The 15534-nt window shown below is 42.7% G+C and overlaps 1 pseudogene; it reads right to left on the bottom strand.

Moving 5' to 3' along the window:
• Window positions 1-4826: 4826 nt before the first annotated feature.
• Window positions 4827-14614, bottom strand: LOC123826317 (annotated as a pseudogene).
• Window positions 14615-15534: the final 920 nt, after the last annotated feature.

The raw sequence follows: 15534 nt of genomic DNA, 5'->3' as shown, positions 1-15534 counted from the left end.
AAGGAGAAAGAGAGGGAGAGAAACAACAGTGTGTGGTTGCCTCTTGTGCATCCCCTACTGGGGACCTGGCCCATAACCCAGGCATGTGCCTTGAATGGGAATCGAACTGATGACCCTTTTGTTCACAGGCCCGTGCTCAATCCACTGAGCTACACCAGCCAGGGCTAAATAAAATCTTTTAAAAATAAATAAAAATTAAATCCAAACTAGTAGGGGGGACCCAAAAAGGCTGAAATTATCTTCTGGATGTCAGGACCCTTGTAGTATAGGCTTCTCCCACTAGGTGAGTGTTCTAGGAACCCCTCTGTATCAGTGTATCAGTTGGCATTGTGGCTGCATTTGGCTTCAGTGAATTATTTTTTAGAGATTTCAACACATTTTGATAGGGGGCTCAAGACTTGGAAAATTTTAGCTTAAGGTAAATAGCCATAAATGTAGCAGGTAATGTGTATGTTAAGCTTTCGTTTTGATAGGGGTTTAAGACTTGGGAAAATTTAGCTTAAGGTAAATAGTCATAAATCTAGCAAGTAATGTGTATGTTAAGTTTTTGTTTCAGTAACTACAGATAAGGCCCATCCTGGCGCCTGGGATTCAGCAGTTGACCTCCTGGGTTACTGGCTGGAGATTATCTCAGTCTGAAGACTGTCTGTACCAGGAAGAAGGAAGTGACTACCCTTCCCCCCTGGAGGCAACTGTTGAATTTTAAAGGCTTTCGCTGACACCTTGTTTGCCCTTCCCCAACCCCCTTATAAAAGATCTGGATGGGAAAGAAACAGCAAGATGGTTTGTTAGGGTATGAACCCGCCATCTTCTTGGATCGCCGGCCATCTGAATAAAGCGCCTATAAAAGATTCAATCACTGTCATTGCTTATTGGATTTGGTAGTGACAGGCAGCTGGAACACCAGTGTCTTTTCTGGTTATCAGAAACTACAGATAAGGCCCATCCTGATGCCTGGGAAAAGCAGCTGACCTCCTGGGGCAGTGGCTAGAGATTACCACCTGGAGACATCCGTACCAGGAAGAAGCAGGCAACTACCCCTCCCCCTTGGAGACAGCTGTTGAATTTCAAGTCTTTCGCTGACCTGCTTGTCCTCCCCCAACCCACTTGTAAAAGATCTGGCCAGGAAGTAAAGGGGAAGATGGTTTGTTAGGGTATAAACCCGCCATCGTCTCAGATCACCGGCCATCTGAATAAAGCGCCTATAAAAGATTCAATCACTGTCATTGCTTATTGGATTTGGTAGTGACAGGCAGCCTGAACACCGGTGTCTTTTCCAGTTACAATTTGCCCATTTCACAATGGGTGATTTACGAGCACACTTACCCACACCATGCTGAGTATTCAGTAGTAGTTGAGTAAAAACCATGTGACCCCCATGCCCCACCCTCCCTAATCACTTGATCTCACCCTAGTGACTTCTTTTGTTTCCCCAGGTGAAACAAGTCCTCAAAGGGAAACAAACATTTTGCTGATGTTGACAGGTGAAACAAAAACTGGCAGAAGCACTAAAAGTCATCAAAATTAATGAGTTTAAACCTGTTGTGATCAGTGGGAAAATCATCTCGATAGGTATATTGCATCAAATGGAGAGCACTTTGAATGTGCCTAAAGTTTAAACATGTAAGAATACACAATTTTTTATAAATTCTGGGAGGTTTTATTGGACCTCCCCCCGCAATATATATTGCCTGCAAGAAACTTACTTCAGCCTTAAAAGCAGAAATAGGTTCAAAATACAGAAATTGAGAAGAATAACTCATGCAAGTCAAAAGAATCTTACACTTACAAGTAGCTATACTTATACTAGACAAAATAAACTAACTAAAAACCTATCACAGAAGACAAAAAAATTACATAAAGATAAACAAATTGCCCAGGTTGATGTGGCTCAGTTGGTTGGGCATCATCCTGCAAAGCAGAAGGTCACTGGTTTGATTCCTGCTAAGGGTGTAACAGGGTGCAGCCAAGAGGGGGGCCCCAAATAGGGATTTGGAATGGGGCCCAGAACTCAGGGTGTCCAGGAAATATTAGGATGTCCTCACCCCACCCCCCACCCACAGGTGTGGGTTGGGGGAAGGGACAAATGGACCAGGGCCATTGAGAGCTGTTTTGCATAGCAACAGCTTTGCAGCTAACCTCTGGTGTGGTCATTTAACATATCTAAACCTTTACCTGGTTGCATAGATATGTTAAATGGCTGTGACCACACTCTGAGCCAGGGGAAAGGAAGTAACTTCCCCACCAAGACATAACTGGGGAGCAGGTCCCCTGAGTTACAGCACCTGTGTGGGAGCTTGGAGAAGATTGGCTCCATGACATGGGGCCATGCCTGCCCAGACCCACGATAGCAGCCCAGTGAAGCTGGAAGGATATGAGAGTGCTGGCAAGTGTGGTCAATTGTGGGAGGAGTCAGAAATGGGGCTGCAGAGGAGGATTGGCTCGGGGATTTAAACCGAGGTGCAGCAGCCATTGAGGAGAGAATCACTCGGTCTTTGGCAGAGTGGCGACTCCCCCTCCTCGCAGCCATTGCGGGGAGAACCACGCAATTTTGGCAGAGTGGAGACTCCTGCAGCCATTGTGCAAAGAGGACCACACAGCTGGGGCATTAGAGAGAGAACCTCGAGGCTTTGCCAGGGTGGGGACCCCCACAGCTTTAGAAGGGGGAACCACCACCCGGCTTTAGCAGAGTTCCCGGCGACACAGCTGGTGGTGCCAGGAACTGAGGGAGGCCTACCAGCCGAGATGGATTACTGGGAAGAAGTGGGGGCTGCCTGAGCCACAGACTTCTATTTCTTTTCCTGAGATATGGTACCCCAGACTGGGCAAAGGGGGGAAGGAAGGACTGTGTGTGTTTGTGGGTATTTTAAGGGACTTTGGGATTTTGATGAAGACATTAGGTCACTACTTTAAGTCTGTACAGCATTAAATAAACATTTTGAAAGGTTTTCTTAGGCTCCGCCGAGGAATAAATGCTAATCAGCCACAAAGTTAGACAGTATAGAGCTTTATTGGAGTCTGTGCACCCGGGCGAGGGCTTCCCGGTCCGCACGGTGGGGCGGAGAAAGTCACCCTGAGCAGGGAACATGGCGGGGTTTTATTCCGGTCGGCTCTCTTCGTGGGAGCTGAGGATTGGTCCCCTTTGAACAAAGCAGCAATATATCATTGGTGGTTCTCCTTGCGCCCCAGTTTGACGTCAGCCGTCTTTTCTGGGTTATAGTTCAGCCGCCATGCTTGTAGTTCAGCTGCCATTTTGTCCTACTCCGCCCATCCTGACACATTTCCTTTCCTTTTCACAAATCTCTGGCATTGAGAGACTCTTTCCTTTGGCGGCGGACATAACGAACCTGGGGGGTTCCTTTTGGGTAATAGTATATTGTCCCAGGACCCCCCTTCTGTTCTGTAACAAGGGCACAACCTGGGTTTTAGGCCAGTTCCCTGGGTGGGGGCATATGAGAGGCAACTGATCAATGTTTCTCTCACACATCCATGTTTCTCTTCCTCCCTTCTCCTCTCTCTAAAAATAAATAAATTCTTTTCTTAAAAAGGGTAAATAAATTCACTCAGGCCCTAGCCAAGTGGCACAGTTGCTTAGAATATAATCTGATACAGCAGGTTGCAGATTTAATCCTTGGTCAGGGCATATACAAGAATCAATCAAATAAATAGGAGGAACAACAGATCGATGTTACTCTCTCTAAAATCAATAATAAAAAAGTAACTGATGCATCAAGAGGATATAACAATTAAAATGTAATGAACCAAACATAGATGCAACTAATTATATTTAGCAAATATTAACAGATTGGGTTATAGAAAAGACAGCCCTGGCCTGATGGTTCAGCTTGTGGGAGCATCATTCAGTACAACAAAAGGTTGCAGATTCAATTCCCAGTCTGGGCAAATATCTATAATGTGGGTTTGATCCCCAGTTGAGATGCTAATAGAATGTAAACAATTGATGCTTCTCTCTCACCCCTCCCTTCCTCTCTCTCTAGGGTTAGTGAATATTTTCTTTGGTGAGGATTGGGAAAAAAAAAAAGACAGCTAAAGAGCTCTGACTGGTGTGGCTCAGACAGTTGAGCATAGTCCTGAAAAGCTAAAAGTCATGGGTTCAATTCACAGTCAGGACACATGTGTGGGGAGAGGGTTCAGTCCCCAGTTGAGTGCATACAAGATGCAACCATATTTCTCTGTCTCTTTTTCTCCCTCCCTTTCCCTGTCTCTAAAATAATTAAGTAAATAAGTAAAACTTTTTTGAAAAAGAAAGCCAATGGAACAATAATAATAGCACAGTTCTATACTCATCTTTCAAGTATGGGTAGATAACCCAGACAGAAAATCAGTAAAAAGATATTTGACTTTAACAACAGGTTTTTTTATTTGAACATTTTATACCAAAATGACCTAATAAATATATGTAGGTCATTTTGTCAAACTATAGCAGAATATACATTCTCAAGTGGACAGAGACCATTCCCTAGGAGAGATCCTAGGTTTTGTTAAAACACTTATAAATTTAAGAAGAGTGAAATTAAATCAAGAATTTTATCTGAATACAAGGGTTTGAAATTAGAAACTAATAACAGGATAAAAGCTAGAAAGTTCACAAATATGTAGACATTAAACCATATATTACTGAACAACCTGTGGATTAAAGAAAAATTCAATTAAAAAAAAGGAAAGAAGCCCTGGCTGGCATAGTTGAGTGGATTGAGCGCGGGCTGTGACCAAAGCATCGCAGGTTCGATTCCCAGTCAGGGTACATGCCTGGGTTGTAGGCCATGACCCCCAGCAACCACACATTGATGTTTCTCTCTCTCTTTCTTTCTCCCTCCCTTCCCTCTCTAAAAAAAAAAATAAATAAATAAAATCTAAAAAAAGATATTAAAAAAGGTAATAATTAACATTTTTAAGTATTGAAAACAATCTACTAAGCAAAGATGTCACTTGTGTATTCAGGAATGAGAAAAATTCCAATATACATATATGTTGCATCACTGTCCTATTAAGAAAAGAAAAATGACAGTTCATAAAATAGGAAAAAGATATGAGCAGACATATTACCACATACACAGATAGCTAATAAATATAAAACTACTCATTGACCTGCTCCCATCTGTGGAAATTGGACATATGAGAACGAATTCAGATGGATGGCTTCTCGTGCTTTCTTCCAGTGTCACCATACTGAACAACAAAAGTGCATATTCCCTTGCACATGTAAGATCTTCTACGGTATAAATTCTGCACTGTATAATAAAGTAAACTCTAAGGATTTCTTACATTCCATGTACTTATAAGGCCTTTCTCCTGGGTGAACTATATGGTGGTGAAAAGACTGTCAAGAATGAGTAAAAGATTTTTGATCTTTGTTACAGAAAGGCCTCATCCTGTGAGAACTCTCAGATAATAACAAACACCAGAGAAACAGTTAAAACATTTCCTACAATTACCACACTCACAAAACAACTTTCAAATATGAAATCTAAGGTAGTAAAAAAGGAGATTTATGGCTAAAAGCTTTCATACATTTTTGCATTCACACACCTTAATCCAGTGTGAACTGCCCCGTGTTAACTGAACTGGGAACTATCCATAAAGGATTTTGACCATTCTGTTGCAATCATAAGGCCTTTATCTTGTGTGAACTCGCTGGTGTACAAGAAGGTGATTCCTCTGGATGAAAGATTTCCCACACTCACTGCACACATAAGGCCTTTCACCTGTGTGAGTTCTTTGATGTCGAATGAGTGCCGAGCTCCTGGGAAAAGATTTCCCACATTCACTACACTCATAAGGACTTAACCCAGTGTGGACACTTTGATGATAACGGAGGCCAGAGCCAGAGGAAAAAGCTTTCCCACATTCAGTACATTGATAAGGCTTTTCTCCAGTGTGAACTCTCCAGTGTGCAATGAGGTTAGAATTTGATGTAAAAGACTTTCCACACTTAGTACATTCATAAGGCCTTTTGCTTGTATGATTTCTCTGATGATCACGGAGGGCGTACCGAGAGGTAAAGGATTTTCCACATTCACGGCACTCATGAGGCCCTTCTCCACTATGAACTTCCTGATGATAACAAAGTTTCCTCTTAGTTGTAAAAGATACCCCACATACACTGCACTCATAAGGCTTTTTTTCCTGTGTGAACTCTCTCATGATTTCTGAGGCTAAAACCAGATACAAAAGATTTCCCACATTCATTACACTGATAAGGCCTTTCTCCTGTGTGAACTCTCTGGTGTGTAAGAAGGTGATGCCTTTGGGAAAAGGATTTCCCACAGTTATTGCACTCATAAGGTCTTTCTCCTGTGTGTACTCTCCGATGAGCCTTAAGGTGGGAATCACATGCAAAAGACTTTTCACATTCACTGCACTGATAAGGCCTTTCTCCAGTGTGAACTGTCTGGTGTAGAAGGTGATGTCTTTGAATAAAGGATTTTCTACATTCAGTACACTGATACGGCCTTTCTCCAGTGTGAACTCTCTTATGATAATGAAAAACCGAGCTAGTGGTAAAACATTTTCCACATTCACTACACTGGTAAGGTTTTTCTCCTGTGTGAACTCTCTGGTGTAGAAGAAGTTGATGTCTTTGAAGAAAAGATTTTCCACATTCACTGCACTGATAAGGTCTTTCTCCAGTATGAACTCTGTCATGAAAATGAAAGACAGAACTAGTGGTAACACATTTCCCACATTCATTACACTGATAAGGCCTTTCAGCTGTGTGAGTTCTTTGATGTCAAATGAGTGCTGAGCTCCTAGGAAAAGATTTCCCACATTCACTACACTCATAAGGACTTAACCCAGTGTGAACAGTTTGATGATAATGAAGGCCAGAGACATACGAAAAGGATTTTCCACATTCAGTACATTGGTAAGGTTTTTCTCCAGTGTGAACTCTCCAGTGTGCAGTGAGGTTAAACTTTGTTGTAAAAGACTTCCCACATTCAGCACATTCATAAGGTCTTTTACCTGTATGATTTCTCTGATGATCACAGTGTGAGTAATGAGAGGTAAAAGATTTCCTATGCTCACCACACTGATAAGGCCTTTCCCCAATGTGAATTTTCTTATGATAACGAAAAGCAGAGACAGAAGTAAAACATTTCCCACATTCACTACACTGATAAGGCCTTCCTCCAGTGTGAACTCTCATATGTAAAATGAGCCAAAATTTTTGTCTAAAAGATTTCCAACATTGTCTGCACTCATAATGGCATTCTCCCATATGAAATGTCCGTTGTGGAATAAGGATGGATCTACAGATGAATGATTGAGCACATACATGGCACATGGCACATTTTTTCCAATATAACTTCTCCAGGGATAAAGGACAGATTTTTTGTTAAAGGACTTCCCACATTTGCTGCATATGTACTCCTTTGCCCCACAATGAATTTTTTGATGCTGACTGAGGGTTGAGTTTTTCCTAAAGGACTTGTCATATTCACCACAAACAAAACATCTCTCACCAGTATGAACTCTCTGGTGAACAATTGATGAGGACTGATACCTGAATGCTTCCCACATTCACCACATATAAACTGTCTTCCAGTGTGAACACCCTGTCTTGGAGCATGTGAATTTATGTGGCTGAAGGCTTTTCTATATTCTCCCTGGGTGGAACGAGTTTTTCTCTTTTGTAATGTTGCCTCACTCTGGGTGATTTTGCTGGGCTCCTCCCTGGCCTGAGTAGTCTGCTGCTGTAGATGTTCTGAGGTGGACAGGAAGTCCTTCCCAACTTCACCACAGGTAAAGGGCCTCTTTGAAACATGGAATTCATAGCTCTTCACAAACAAGATGGTATCCACACTGCTTCTCAAGGGTTTTTCTCCCAGATGCTGCTTCTGGTGTGTTTGGAGGTTTGCAGTACAATTAAATTGTTTCATACATACCCCACACCTGAACACTTTTCGGCTGTGTGGTGTTCCTTGGTGCTCAGCCAACTGGAATATGTCTCTCAAGACTGGACCACAAGTCTGACAGAAGTGAGTCTTTAGGAAAGAGAGAGCAGCCCTGGAGGTGTTGGCCTGTGACGCTCCCACAGAAACAGTTTGTTTAAAAGGGGCTTCTACATCCTCTGGTCCTCAGCAGCCACCTGAATGCAAATAAATGCTGGTAAAGTACATGTTGACTATAGGAATGCCATGTCATCACAAATGTGTTTGTTACATCTAGGAATGAGTCTATGGGATGGTTTTCAATCAGGGGAGTCAAAATCCAGTTGGGATAGTAGCTCCTGAGCATTACTACACCTCTAAGACAAAAAGAAAAGGTAAATTTCTCATGAGGGAAAAGACCCAATAATAAGGCATAACACATGGAACATAAGCATGTTCTAAAACTTATTTTTCTCTCTCCCAAAAGCAACCAGATGTGACCTCTGAAAATGGTTCACTATTCATTTGACCCAGAAAACCCCACAAAATCATGCAAATCAAGAGATTCAGCCCTGGCTGGCGTAGCTCAGTGGATTAATCACGGGCTGGGAACCAAAGTGTCCCAGGTTCAATTCCCAGCCAGGGTACATGCCTGGGTTGCAGGCCATGACCCCCAGCAACCACATATTGATGTTTCTCTCTCTATCTCCCTCCCTTCTCTCTCTAAAAATAAATAAATAAAATCTTTTAAAAAAATTTTAAAAAGTATATACTTATAAAAAAACAATTATGAAGGAAAATAAATATTAAAAAAAAAAGAGAGATTCAAATCTTTGTATTTACTTTAAGAACACCCATGAAGCAGCCCAGGCCATAAAGGGTATGTGTATATGAAAAGTCACCGAGTACCTGAAGGATGTCATTTTGCAGACACAATGTGTGCCCTTCCATTGTTACAATAGTGTAATTGGTAGGTGTGCCCAGGCTAGGCAGTAGGGCTGGGCACAAGGTCAGTGGTCCAAAAAGAGTGCTGAATTTTTGCTGCACATGCTTTAAAATACAGAGTAATGCCAAACTTAAGAGTTTAAGTGTAGATTATCCATTCATTGAGCACATCCAGGTGAACAAAGCTCCCAAGATGCAGAGTTGAACCTATATAGCTCATGGACGGATTAACACACACATGGGCTCTCCCTACCACATTGAGATGATTCCTACTGAAAACGAGCAGGCTATTCCTAAACCAGAAGAGGAAGTTGCACAGAACAAAAATATATTCCAGAAGAAATGGAAGAAAGAAAAGCTTATGGCCAAGGAGTAAACGCAGCATAAAATAAATACCAATAAAAGTTTTTAAAAAGCCCTCTGCCAATATTTCTATAAAAACATTACTGCTGGTGATGTGAGGCTGCATAGAAGCACATGTCCTAGGAAAAACAAACTGCAGCAGAGTAGCTGCCATTCAAGGTCAATGTAAGGATGCATGCTAATCTCATGGTGCAGTGAATTGATGTCACAGAGCAGTGGGGGAAGAGATGAGAAAGATGTGTCAGATACGAAGTCCAGAGAGATGGAGATTCTCTGTGGACTGCAAATCAGAGTGAAAATGACAGAGTAGTAAAATGGACTAGCCAGCAAGATGGCAATGGCAAAAACAAAAACAAAAAATCCTGGTTAAATGGAAAATGTTTCTGGTATGATCAGAACACAGTCCTGGTTCACACCATATACAGCTTCAACATGACTAGATAGCTGAGAGTTCATCTTGCTGCCTTGGCATTGAGATTCTCTACTATATTTGCCATTCTTGACCTCAGCTCACACAGCTGCTCGGTGGTAACATAGCTGGTTCCTCCCCAGAGCCAAAACTGCCACACCTAGGCAGTCCAATGACATTGCAACAAACCCAATGGGGAGACCTTTCTACACTGAGAAAATAGCAGTTAAAGACAGGAGAGGTGACTGATCTGTCGAATGAAAGACATCAAGAAAAGGCTACAAGCAACACAAAGAATCATTCCATTATGGTATCACCAAAACAGCACCATAAGTTTCCACAAAGTGAAGCCAACAAAGTTCTGGATAAAGAAATCAAAATAACTGTTTTACAGAAGCTCACCAAGGTCCAAGAGAACACAGAGAGACAATTCAGGAAAATCAAGAAAACAATACATGAACACATCAAGTTCAGAGACAAAAAAAAATATTTTTAAAGGAGTTAAAAAAAAATTCAGGACCCCAAAAATACAAAGAATGAAATGAAAAATACAATGGAGAATGTCAATTGCAAGTTATTAAAGCAGGAGATATAAATCTGTGATGTGACCAAGCATCGGGTCACTGCAAATCATCCAGTCATGGGAGGAAAAAAGACTGGAAAAAGACTACATAATTTATGGGATGTCATCAAGGGAAATAATATTGGCAAAATGGGAGTGCCAGAAGGAGAAGTGAGGGAGAAAGGGTCAGGAAGCTTGCTTATTTATTTATTTATAAATATTTTATTTATTTATTTTTTAGAGAGAGGGGAAGGGAAGTAGAAAGAGAGGGAGAGAAACATCAATGTGTGGTTGCCTCTTGCATGCCCCATGGTGTGGACCTGGCCCGCAACCCAAGCATGTGCCCTGACTGGGAATCGAATCCACAACCCTTTGGTTTGCAGTCCAGCACTCAGTCCACTGAGCCATACCAGCCAGGAGGAAGCTTATTGAAAGAAATAATGGCTGAGCCCTGACTGGTATGTCTCAGTTGGTTGGGTGTCATCCCATAAAGTGAAAGTTCACTGGTTCAATTCTATATGAGAGCACACACCCAGGATGCTGGTTCTGTTCTTTGTCAGGGCATTATAGAGATACAGCAAATGGATGTTGCTTTCTCACACTGATGTTCCTCTTCCTCTCTTTTTCTCTATGTTCCTGGAAGAAAAAGGAGAAGGAGGAGAGAGGAAGAAGAATTATGAAGAAGGAGGAGGAGGGGCAAGGGGGTAGAGGGTGAGGAGAAAGAAGAAGGAAGAACAAGGAAGAACAAGAAGAAGAACAAAAAGAAGAAGAAAGAAGAAAAAGAAAGAAGGAAGAACAAGAATAAAAGGAAATAATAATGGCTGAACACTTCCCAAATCAGTAGAATGGTGTTTACATCCAGGTACATGATGCTCACAGGTCCACATACACATTCAAAACAAAGAGATCTTCACTAAGACACTTCATAATGAACCTTTCAAAATCAAACACAAAGAGAATTTTGAGCCTTGGCTGGTGTGGCTCAGTGGATTGAGTGCCAGCCTGCGAACCAAAGGGTCACTGGTTAGATTCCCAATCTAGGGCACATGCTGGCCAGCCAGGTCCTCAGTAGGGGGCGCACAAGAGGCAATCACAAATTGATATTTCTCTCCCTCTCTCCCTCCCTTCCCCTCTCTCTAAAAAATAAATAAATAAAATCTTTTTAAAAAAATTTAAAAAGAGAAAATGTTGAAAGCAGAAAAAGAAAAGAAAGTCATTGCATAGAAGGAAACCACAATTAGTTATCAGTGAATTTATCAGCAGAAACTGAGCACACCAAGAGAATGGGAAAGAAAATCAATAACTGAAGAGAAAAAATGCTAAGAATGCTTTTTCTGGTAAAGCTATCCTTCAGAAAGGTAGGAGAATAAAGGCTTCTCTAGATTAAAAACAGCCAAAAAAGTTCTACACTGCTTGGCCTGCCTTACCAGAAATACTAATAAGAATTATTCAAGATGAATTTGACAGTATCCTAGTCAAAGATTTTTTTGGATATGACACCAAAAGTAACAGAGGAAAAAAATCTAAAATAACAAAGAGGAATTACATCGAACTAAAGTGTTTCTTTACACACACACACACACACACACATCCTTTGAATATTATTTAGCCTTAATAAAGAAATCCTCCCAAAATTAAAAAAATAAATAAACAGTGAATATAATAGAGTAAGAAAAGTGCTTTTTGAAAAAGGAAATCCTGCATATGAGACAACTGGAATGAATCTGGGTGTCATTACACTAAATGAAATAAGCCAGTCAAAAAAAGATAAATGGCCCTGGCTGGTGTGGCTCAGTGGACTGAGTGCCGGCCTGTCAACCGAAGGGTCGCCACTTTGATTCCCAGTCAGGGCGCATGCCTGGGTTGTGGGGCCAGGTCCTCAGTGGGGGGCACTCCAGAGGCAACCACACATTGATGTTTCTCTCCCTGTCTTTCTTCCTCCCTTCCCCTATCTCTAAAAATAAATAAATAAAATCTTTTTTAAAAAAGATAAATGCTGTATGATATCACTTAGATGTGAAGTGTAAAATAAAAGAAGTTGAACTCACAGAAACAGTGAATGACAGGACCAGGAAGAGGGGAAAATGGGTACTTATTGGTCAAAAGATAGACAACTTCATTTGTACGATGAATAAGTTCTGAGGATCTAATGTAAAACCTCAGAACCTACTAACTGTAATGTGACTCCAGTTAATAATACTGTATTTTACACCTAAAAGTTACTAGGAAATATATCTTAAGCACTATTACCAAAAAACCCCCACAAAGTTATATCCAGTGACAAAAGTGTTCATTAACTTGATATGGCAATTAATTCACAATATTTACATACATCGAATCATCACATTTTACACTTCAAATACACCATTTTACATATCAGCAACGCTGGAACAAAAACAAAAAGACATCTACAGAAAACTCTAAAAACCGTGCAAAAGTGTCTTGAAAAGAGGTCCATGGTCCAGGTAAAGGGTGAATATGACAATGCCTGAGATTCGTGGCACAGGGAGGCCCTAGGAAATGTCAGTTAGACTTCCGGCAAGATGGAGGAATAGGTGGACTCACCGTGCCTCCTCGCACAACCAAGATTAGAAAAACAATAATTTACAGATAGAATATCACTCAGAACTGACAGAGGATTTTTCTGAATGGAAGTCGGGCAGCCAAGAGGTTGAAGTAGACCCTTACACCCAGACTAGTAGGAGACGATGAGCCGAGCGGGTGCGGGGCTGGTGCGGGTCGGCGGCCCGCGCAGGTCGGGGAAAGTTTGGCGCGGAATCGGCGCGACAGCCATCCGGGGTGCAAGAACGCAGCGGCGATCCCTGAGTGCGCAAGCTGCGGCTGCCGGACCCAGTGGGGCAGCGATTGTGGACCAGGGCAGAGCTCGCAGCCCAGGAGCCCGGGGAAGGGTCTGGGCCCAGGAGAACTGAACTGCCGCCATTGATTCCCTCCCGTCCCCGCTCCCGCCCCCACCCCCACATATAACATCACAATCTAGCGACTGGGGCGCCCAGCCCCGGTGAACACCTAAGGCTCCGACCCCCACCGTAACAAGAGCGACCAGACCGGAAAAAAAAATAGGAGAGACAGGGAAAGACATAAGACATGTGTACAACAGAGCAGATCAGTCCCCCAGGACTCATCCTTTTGAGCGACCAAGAAATAGCCAATCTATCAGATGCACAGTTCAAAACGCTGGTGATCAGAAAGCTCACGGAATTGGTTGATTTTGGGCGCAATTTAGATGAAAGGATGCAGGTTACCATAAAAGAGATGCAGGAAGATACGCGGAGGACAGCCAATAGAGAAAGGAAGGAATCTGAGTCTCAAAACAATACAGTGGACCAAAAGGAAGATAGAATCAACCAAGCAGGAAAGCATGATGAAATAAGAATTCAAAAAATCGAGGCGAGCCTTGGGAGCATCCAGGACACCTTTAAACGTTCCAACATTCGAATTATAGGGGTACCAGAAGGGGAGGAGCAACAAGTGGAAAAGTTATTTGAACAAATAATAAAGGAGAACTTCCCCAATCTGGCAAAGGGAACAGTCTTCCAAGAAATCCAAGAAGCTCAGAGAGCCCCAAAGAAGTTGGACCCAAGGAAATGTCAGTTAAAGAAAGGGATCAAAAGAAGTACCCGGGATCCGGACACAGTGAACCGACTAGGGAGGGGGAAGCATGGGGAATGCATTAGGCTCACTGCAATCCATCCCTAAGAGAAGAGGGCAGTCTAGCATGTATTGGGGCTGCAGCCCAGAGAAGAGGGCAAGGCAACCACCCAGCCCCAGAAACACAGCAGGCTGGAGAAGGCAGCAGGGCCTGTGGGTCTACATGTGAGAAGGACGGAGCACCCTCTAGGGAAAGGAGGGTGAGACAGAAAGGAGGCTAGTCCACATCAGAGGTGTGACTGTGAGAGTCTTACCTAGTGAGAATGTAAGAGCAAAGTTCTCCAGCATCACATCGAGGTACAGGCGTCTCTGAGCCTCGTCAAGGAGCCTCCATTCCTCCCAGGAGAAGTGCACGGCAACATCCTCAAAGGTCACACTGGCCTGTCAAGATGGGGACAGAAGAAACCCCGGCTGCAAGGCTTCATGAGGTGGGGTAGAGGGTAAGGGATAGGGCGCAGCGGACAGGGCCCAGGGTACATGCACTCACCTCAGCCAGGCCCCTCAGTGTGATGGCCATCGGACTCCGAGGGCAGGAGCAGCAGGAGCAGCAGGAGCAGCAGGGAAGGGCCTGGCACTTGGGTGTGTTTTGTCCCAGGCGCTGGTCACCTTAAGGGGTGTGGCGTTGTGGAGCCTTGTAGCTGCGTGACAGACTGTGACTGCTTTGTGACTCCTAAGTTCTGTCAAATCTCTCAGATGAACCCCGAGAAGTTAAATTAAAAAAAAAATGCCTCCAGGAGGACACCAGAAGTCCCTCTCAAATGCTAAAAATCTCAGAAAATGTTGTTTCCTACTCTTTATTGGCTTAACTCAGCTCCATGTCTTCTGGGTAATGTAGTTCACAGGGATCTAGAGGCCTCAAGGAAGACGTTTTTCATCCTGGCGGACTAAAATGTTTGCTATGCCAAGAATCATGCAAAGTAAGTATTCCTACTTCCAGAGAGGGGCTTTGCTTATTATTTACTGCAGCTAAAGACATAATATTTGAGACGCTCTCAAATCTACTTATCTAAACGTGTGTATCCTTCTATAGAGTCATTCACACACAAAATAGTCCAGTGTTAGCTGGCCATGTTGTTATTGCTTTTGAAATGCATGTAGTCTGAGGTGAATACTTGTCTTCTGTTGTGTTATGATTGGTCAAGAAAGTAGAAATGACTCCATACAGAGCCATGGTTATGAAGAAAGGAGGTGGATATTCCGAATTAAGTGAACAAACAGCAATATGTGTGTATGTGTGGGGGGGGAGGGGATAAATGGCATTCTATGGAAAGTAATCGCCCAGGGTGTTCTAATCATAAATTCCTAACTGAGCATTACATGGTGGGTAGTCATGGCCCAGGCCTAAAACTTTAGTGAAAGGTTTTAGGGTAGCCCTGTCTATTGTTCTTGTTCACCTTGGTTAACACAACTTTGAAATACCAAAAGTAGTAACTCTGGAAGGAATCAGAAACCCTCATGAGAGCTCACAGTTTTGTTAACTGTCCTGCAATCCAATTCCCACTTTGCTGTCCTCAAATTCCATGTTATTGTCCTTACATTCCCTCCTAAATTTCAACAGCATAATAGAAACTGCAAAACTGTTAATCCTCACAAGCAGTTGAGATCTTTCTACCAGGCACCTGTCATAATAGTGGCTCAAATAAACTTTTATAAAACTTTTTACCATGGCTGGTGTGGCTCAGTTTGTTGAAGTA

Source organism: Phyllostomus hastatus, unplaced genomic scaffold (assembly GCF_019186645.2).
Source record: "Phyllostomus hastatus isolate PE091 unplaced genomic scaffold, TTU_PhHast_1.1 phas_contig_133, whole genome shotgun sequence".
Classification (NCBI taxonomy): Eukaryota; Metazoa; Chordata; class Mammalia; order Chiroptera; family Phyllostomidae; genus Phyllostomus; species Phyllostomus hastatus.
The sequence above is the reverse complement of the archived record's forward strand: the minus strand, read 5'-3'. Positions and strand labels throughout refer to the sequence as shown.